The sequence below is a fragment of the Lichenostomus cassidix genome, chromosome 1 (genome assembly GCF_008360975.1).
Source record: "Lichenostomus cassidix isolate B80296 chromosome 1, HeHo_3.0, whole genome shotgun sequence".
Taxonomy (NCBI): Eukaryota; Metazoa; Chordata; class Aves; order Passeriformes; family Meliphagidae; genus Lichenostomus; species Lichenostomus cassidix.
Window position 1 is genome coordinate 28,107,392 of NC_139479.1, and position 6,000 is coordinate 28,113,391.

Below are 6,000 nucleotides of genomic sequence, written 5' to 3' on the forward strand. Positions count from 1 at the left end.
TGTCAGTAAGCCTATGATTAAGCCTTTTCTCTTTTTTAAACAAAAACCTAACTTTGAGTTTTGCTTTTATTATATCTAAGGAGATTGGGTAAAAGTATCCCAAAATAAAGCAATCCTGCTCCTTTCCCCCGTAGGACTGTGAACACAATGGGTTCCTATGCTCATACTTGCTGACAGGATATTACTGCTTTCCTCTGATATATAATTTATGGTATCTGCTGCTAGTCAATTGCCCTTTGATATGCAATTTTATAGTATCTTCTACCAGTTTTTAGACATTTTATTGGTGTTGGTCAAATCAGGTATATAAAGCAAGAACATCAGTATGAGGAGTTTGAGCTGATGATTGAGAATGAGTTGGCTGTTGATTCTGCTTGTAGGTTCCAAGTCCAGAGTTATGACAGATTTCTGCCACCTTTTTCCCAAAGCTTGTTAGTTAGTCTGTCCTGGCTGGCCCAAAGGGCTACTACCAAAGCTTTGGGCCCTGATCTTGCAGTCAGATTTTCATAGCTGGAATCTTATTGACCTCAGCATGTTTTTAAGCAGATACTAACACTAAGCAACCACAATTTTGTTCCAGGAGAATTTCCCAAGTCAATCAGCTGTGGAGTTGCTGAGAAATTGATACAGACTGGAGATCAGCAAATGCACAGGTCATGCAGGTTTTTGTCTTCTATGTGTCACAGTAACAATACTTGCCCATGTGACATTGGTGGGGTTCAGGGACCTTGGTGACAGTGTCCTCCATCCCTCTCTCTCATTCTCTGGATTTCTACATAGACATTTACACATGCATACATACATACATACATACATACATACATATATACACATATATATACTAACATCGTGTAGCCGATTTACATACATGTACATGTAACAAGTAAGCACTTGTCTTCTGAGTGTGTTTATCGAATTTCTGATTTGCTATATATTCCCTGTCTGAGATTATCTGTTTCCTCCACAGGACTATGGGCATGCATATGACTCATCTCAGTCATGTCACCTCATTCAGGTAAAGCAAAAAAAGTGAGAGCAAAATGAGAGAATTGAGAATTGCTAAGTCCTTTGCAAAAAAAAAAAAAAAAAAATTACACATAAGTAAATATGTTACATGGCCAAGTATCTTGCTTTTTGTTTTGTTTTGTTTTGTTTTCAAATATTGTGTGGTAGAGATATCTGATTTGGGATTTTGGAACTGATTCCTTTCTTAAGCCACAAATATAAATAAGGAAGAACACTAAGTAGTTCACTGAGAGCAACCTTATATGTCTATCAAAGAATGAAGTCTTTGTTTCTGGACTTTGGGCTGATATTTTTACAGTTTTCCTTCTGTGGAAGTGATAAATGCAAAACTAACTTCCAAAACCCACTCATTTCTTTTACATTTCCAGAATATTACTGCAAGATATCACTCTAATAAACCAATCTAAAAGAGGATCTCTGATTTCCTAAGAACACCGGAATAAAGTTTGCATTAATTCCTGGTTAAATACAACAGTTAGATAGTGAATAAAAAAGCTATCCAGAACAGTAAGCACATTCTGGAGTTAAGATCATTTTACTTTACCATAATGAATATCACTCATTGAAAAAGTAATTCATCCCCACAAATAAAGACACAATACTTGTGCTAATTTACTTGAGTATTTTATAAAAAAATGTCATGTATTTTCCAACTGATACTGTGTAGCCATTTATTTAATCTATTTTTATTTTCAATTCAGCTAATGACAATGTAAAATACTCCTTGTGCAACAAAAATCTCGCCAGGACTGTGAGTTCTAACATAAACAAACTGGGATATTCTGTCATAAAACATTGAGTTTAGTTTGTCTTAAAACTTATATTTATTTGTTAAAATGAAATTATGGTAAATGTAAAGTTGGAACTAATTTTTGTAAGCTCTGATTAAAATGCAGAGTTGGTTACTTGGAAAACTTCCCAATGATACCTGAGGGGTGAAGCAGGACGATTAGAGATACTGAGTGAAAACCCACAGAACTGATCGCTTTCCCCACTGTATCCTTTTAAAAAGTTGTAGCTCTTGTTTCTTATAAATTTAGCTGCCTTATAGTTTCTTTACAGACTCAAATTTCTTAAAGAAAATGTGACATCATTACAGACAGCTTCTTTAAGTTGTTCTTAAACTCCACTTGACTTTGGAATTATCTCTGAATAATGGAACATGCAGGGCTGGATCCTGCCAGGTGCAGGAAATCCTGTAGCAGTTTACCAAGGTGAATATATGCAGCTGAAACTCAAATTTGGCCTACCCTCCCTTACATGGAGGCTAATGAGTAACCATATTTTTACCTCTTTTCCTCTAAACTTTAGTTGGAGCTGCCTTTTTTTCCCCAGTCCATGCTTTTTTTTGTTTTTTAACTTTTTAATTTTTTTTAATTAAAATAGATAGGAAGGAAGTGAATTTTCAAGTCACAAAACTCTGCCATGCAAAGATCTGTGTGGTTTTGCCAAGGGTCTGCATCCCTGGGCATCCTAGAGATTCAGAAACTGGTGAAAGGTGTGGAGTTGAAGTAACATATAGAAGCTGGGAACAAAACTTGCAAAACTGAGCAGTGAGTGCTATAATTGACCATCTATAGTTCATAAGACTTTGCTGAATAACCTGCTGTTACTAATATCACCTATCACAAAGGCATGTTGCACACAAAAATCATTATTTTGTGTTTGCAAATCACCATGAAGATATAAATTTGCATATGATGTTAGTGATCTATAAAACACTCCTTTTTTTTTTCTTTTTTCTTTTTTCTTTTTTTTAAATTAAGGATTGAGTTTTTCTTTGGGGCTATGATTGTAGTCTACCTTACTCAGAAAACAGGACATTGCCCACATTAAAAAAAAATTAGGCAAAACTAAAATTTGCTCTTTGTTTGAAGTAAATTTTATGCTAATTTTATTTCCCATGAAAAACTTTTCCCCCCGAAAGTATATTCACAGAAAGGGGATAACACAGCTTTATCAGAGAAATACACTTTTGAGGAGTAAGTTTTCATCATAAGGAGTCTTTCAGAGGTCCTGCTGCCCTTTCCAAAAGATGCTCCAGAGGCTAAAACAGAGGTCATTCCCCAATGCCAACACCCCCTCCGTAACATGGGGCAGCAGCAGCAAGGAAAGTGCTGTACATTCTCTCCCGTAATGCAAACTGGCTTTAAGAGAAATACTAATATTTAGAGAAAGAAATATTTACTGGTATTCCCCATGCCAAATGCTGCAGCTGTAACTGTAAGGCATAAGAAGATGGCAAAGCAGCCAGATCCCTTCCTAAGAGTGTTTTTATTAATTTTTTTTTCTAATTGTAACGTGTGACTGCTTTTCTGCCTAAACATCTCTAAAGGGCTATGAAAGCTGAAGTCCTTAGAAGCTGTTAAATGTTTGCTCAGAATCACAATAAAATTCTGCATTACAGATCTCCTAGTAAAATCTCTGAAGCATTGCAAGCAGTACTTACATAATTTTCCGTTAAGTCAGTATTTGTGTATTCAACACCTAGAAAATAAGGAAAGTGAATGAGGAAAGGGAAGGGAAAAAACAAAGGCGAAGGGGGAAGGGGGCGGGAGGGGAGGAGGGGGGGGAATAGACAAACCCTACCCTGAAACAGCCATGCAGCTATTCAACATATGCCAAAGTAAACAATAGTGTGAGGGTCTGCCATAGCTTTGCCCTGCAGGTAGACGGCAGGCGGCACAGAAGGAAAGCAAATGGCAAGGAAAAGAGAAAGACGGTACAGGATGTGGATGAGATGCCGAGCCCTGAGAGCATGAACGGCCTGATTGTGATCCTCAAGTCACACCATCAGCCATGCAAAACAGGACATACCTTTCTGGCTTGCTGGTTCTGTCGGCTGAAACAAAGCAGTCCCATTCTCAGCGGGAGGCCAAATCAAAATGAAATTTTATTTAGTCTGCACTGTCCCCAGATTGGGTTTCAGAATGACTGCTTTAGGAGATAGCATGGATGTGGCTGATGCATGCTTTGCATATGAAACTGCAATAGAGGGGGGAAAAGAAAATCTACATAATCAAAAAAATCTGTGCCGTGTGGATGGCAAAAACCCCTGGACGTTCGTGAAGCAGCTACAAAGGATGTTTTAAAAAATGACCTTCCTGAAAAAAAAAAATGCACATTTGTGCTTTACAATACTATTTTCAATAAATACATAATAGATCACTTTGCATGTAATTATTCAGAAGCTGCCCTGAGAGACTGAAATATAAAATAATTTTTCTTTTTTTTTTTTTTAAATCACGTTTTAATCATGGAGCAGAATTACAGTTTGGAAACAAATGCAGAGAAAATACGTATCTCAAGAGGATTTCTCTGTCGTGCAGTTGCTGGGAGTGATTGCACCTCAAAATCCTCTTCAATTTAATTTTTAAGTCCCTGTTTCCTAGAGTACCTAAAGAAAGGCCTACTGTAGTAAAGAACATCTGCTTTTTGTACTATTGATCTAATGCATTCCACCTTGCACTTTTAAGAAAGGACCCATTCTTTGATTAGACACACTTAATTTTACAGACTATTAATAAATAAAAAAGATCATCAACTGATCACACAGTATTTTCATTAGAAGTTTGAAATAACTTACAAAGGCAAGGAATAGTCTGCAGAAAATGCAGGGCATACACCGTGTAATGCCTTTGTTGTCAGTTATGCTGCAAATGAGATTTTCAAATAGGATTTGCAGAGGCAGGGCAGTGATCAGCACAGTGCAACATCCAGGAAAGGGAAGTTGAGCACAGTATTCTGTGAAACAAGGGGGCAGAAGGGAGCCTGTTTGTAGATACATATTATTAACCATAGAAAACACTTATCACTGCTTGATTTTGCTACACCAGCTACTTGGAAGTAGGTGATACCAATAATTTTGTAAGAGCATATCTGTGTGGGCACGTGTGTCTGTGTTTATCTGTGTGCAGGGCATGTAAGCCTGTAGTCTGAGCACATGCACATGCTTGATGCTTGCTCTGTAAAAGACAAGCAAAAGGCAGCACAAACAATACATGTTTTCAATTGACAGATATTTCTCTGCTGGAACAAGCAGTGCTAATGCTGTGCTCTATAACTCTATAGCTTATGGACCGGAAAAAGCACCAAAAGCCAAACATCATAAAGTCTTTCAGAACGCAAAAATGCAAGATCCCAAATAAATAATATAGATAAAAACTTGCAGCAATAATGAGATACAGTGCAAATCATTCACACAATGTGCCTTCACACTGCAATGACGGAAGTCACTGACAACAATGCAAGCATGTGCAGATACTCCTTGGAGAAATAGTCGAGCAAATTTTGTAATTCTATCTTCTGTGCTTTGCAGGCTGAGTTTGAGACTTGTTGGAACAAAATGCGCAAAAATATTGGTGTTTTCAAAATTAAGCATTGGACATGATGGAAGGTAACTTCATAATGAGTTCTCCTATTGCTATTTAAAGCAAGAAATCCATAAGGAGCACAGTGAAAAATATAACATTTGTTCTCCTTATGTCTTGGAACAACTGTTTTTATATTTGTAATCATCCTAACTGTTGTTCCAAACAAGATATTCAGATAGTCCCTAGCCTCATGCTGTATTTTATTTATTCTGATGCATATCTTTTAGCAAAGCTTCATCTCTTTTGAATTAATTTGATTTTTTTGAGTGCTATTATTTTTATAAATGCTGGGGTTTTTTTTTCCTCTCACAGAACTTCCCACTTTAGGGAAAAAAGAAAGATGTGATTGCTTTAAAAATAGAAGACCAAATACATAGCTAGTATTCCCAAAATTCAATGCACCTGGCATTCACTTTATACCTAATAAGCATCCGTGAATATGCAAATGTTCAATGTCTCTAGTAACCTCATTAATTTATTCCTCAGGCAATCAAAGAATGTGAACCAGTCCTCTGCTACTAATACTGGAAGTGGTACGCCGCTCAGCACTGCTAGAATAATCTGAAAGCACATTCTGCATATTGAAAAACTGTTTCATCTT

The 6,000-nt window shown here is 36.8% G+C and overlaps 1 long non-coding RNA gene across 3 annotated transcripts in view; it reads right to left on the reverse strand.

The window, feature by feature from the left end:
- The window catches only part of LOC146444404 (uncharacterized), a 156,775-nt gene extending 152,770 nt beyond the window's left edge, over positions 1-4,005 (reverse strand). For all 3 annotated transcript variants that reach the window (XR_014850595.1, XR_014850596.1, XR_014850594.1), the window contains exons 1-2: positions 3,844-4,005; positions 3,476-3,513 (exon numbers count right to left, since the gene is read on the reverse strand). This is a non-coding gene — a long non-coding RNA (uncharacterized LOC146444404). The remainder of the gene's footprint in view (positions 1-3,475; positions 3,514-3,843) is intronic.
- Between the last annotated feature and the right edge of the window lie 1,995 nt (positions 4,006-6,000).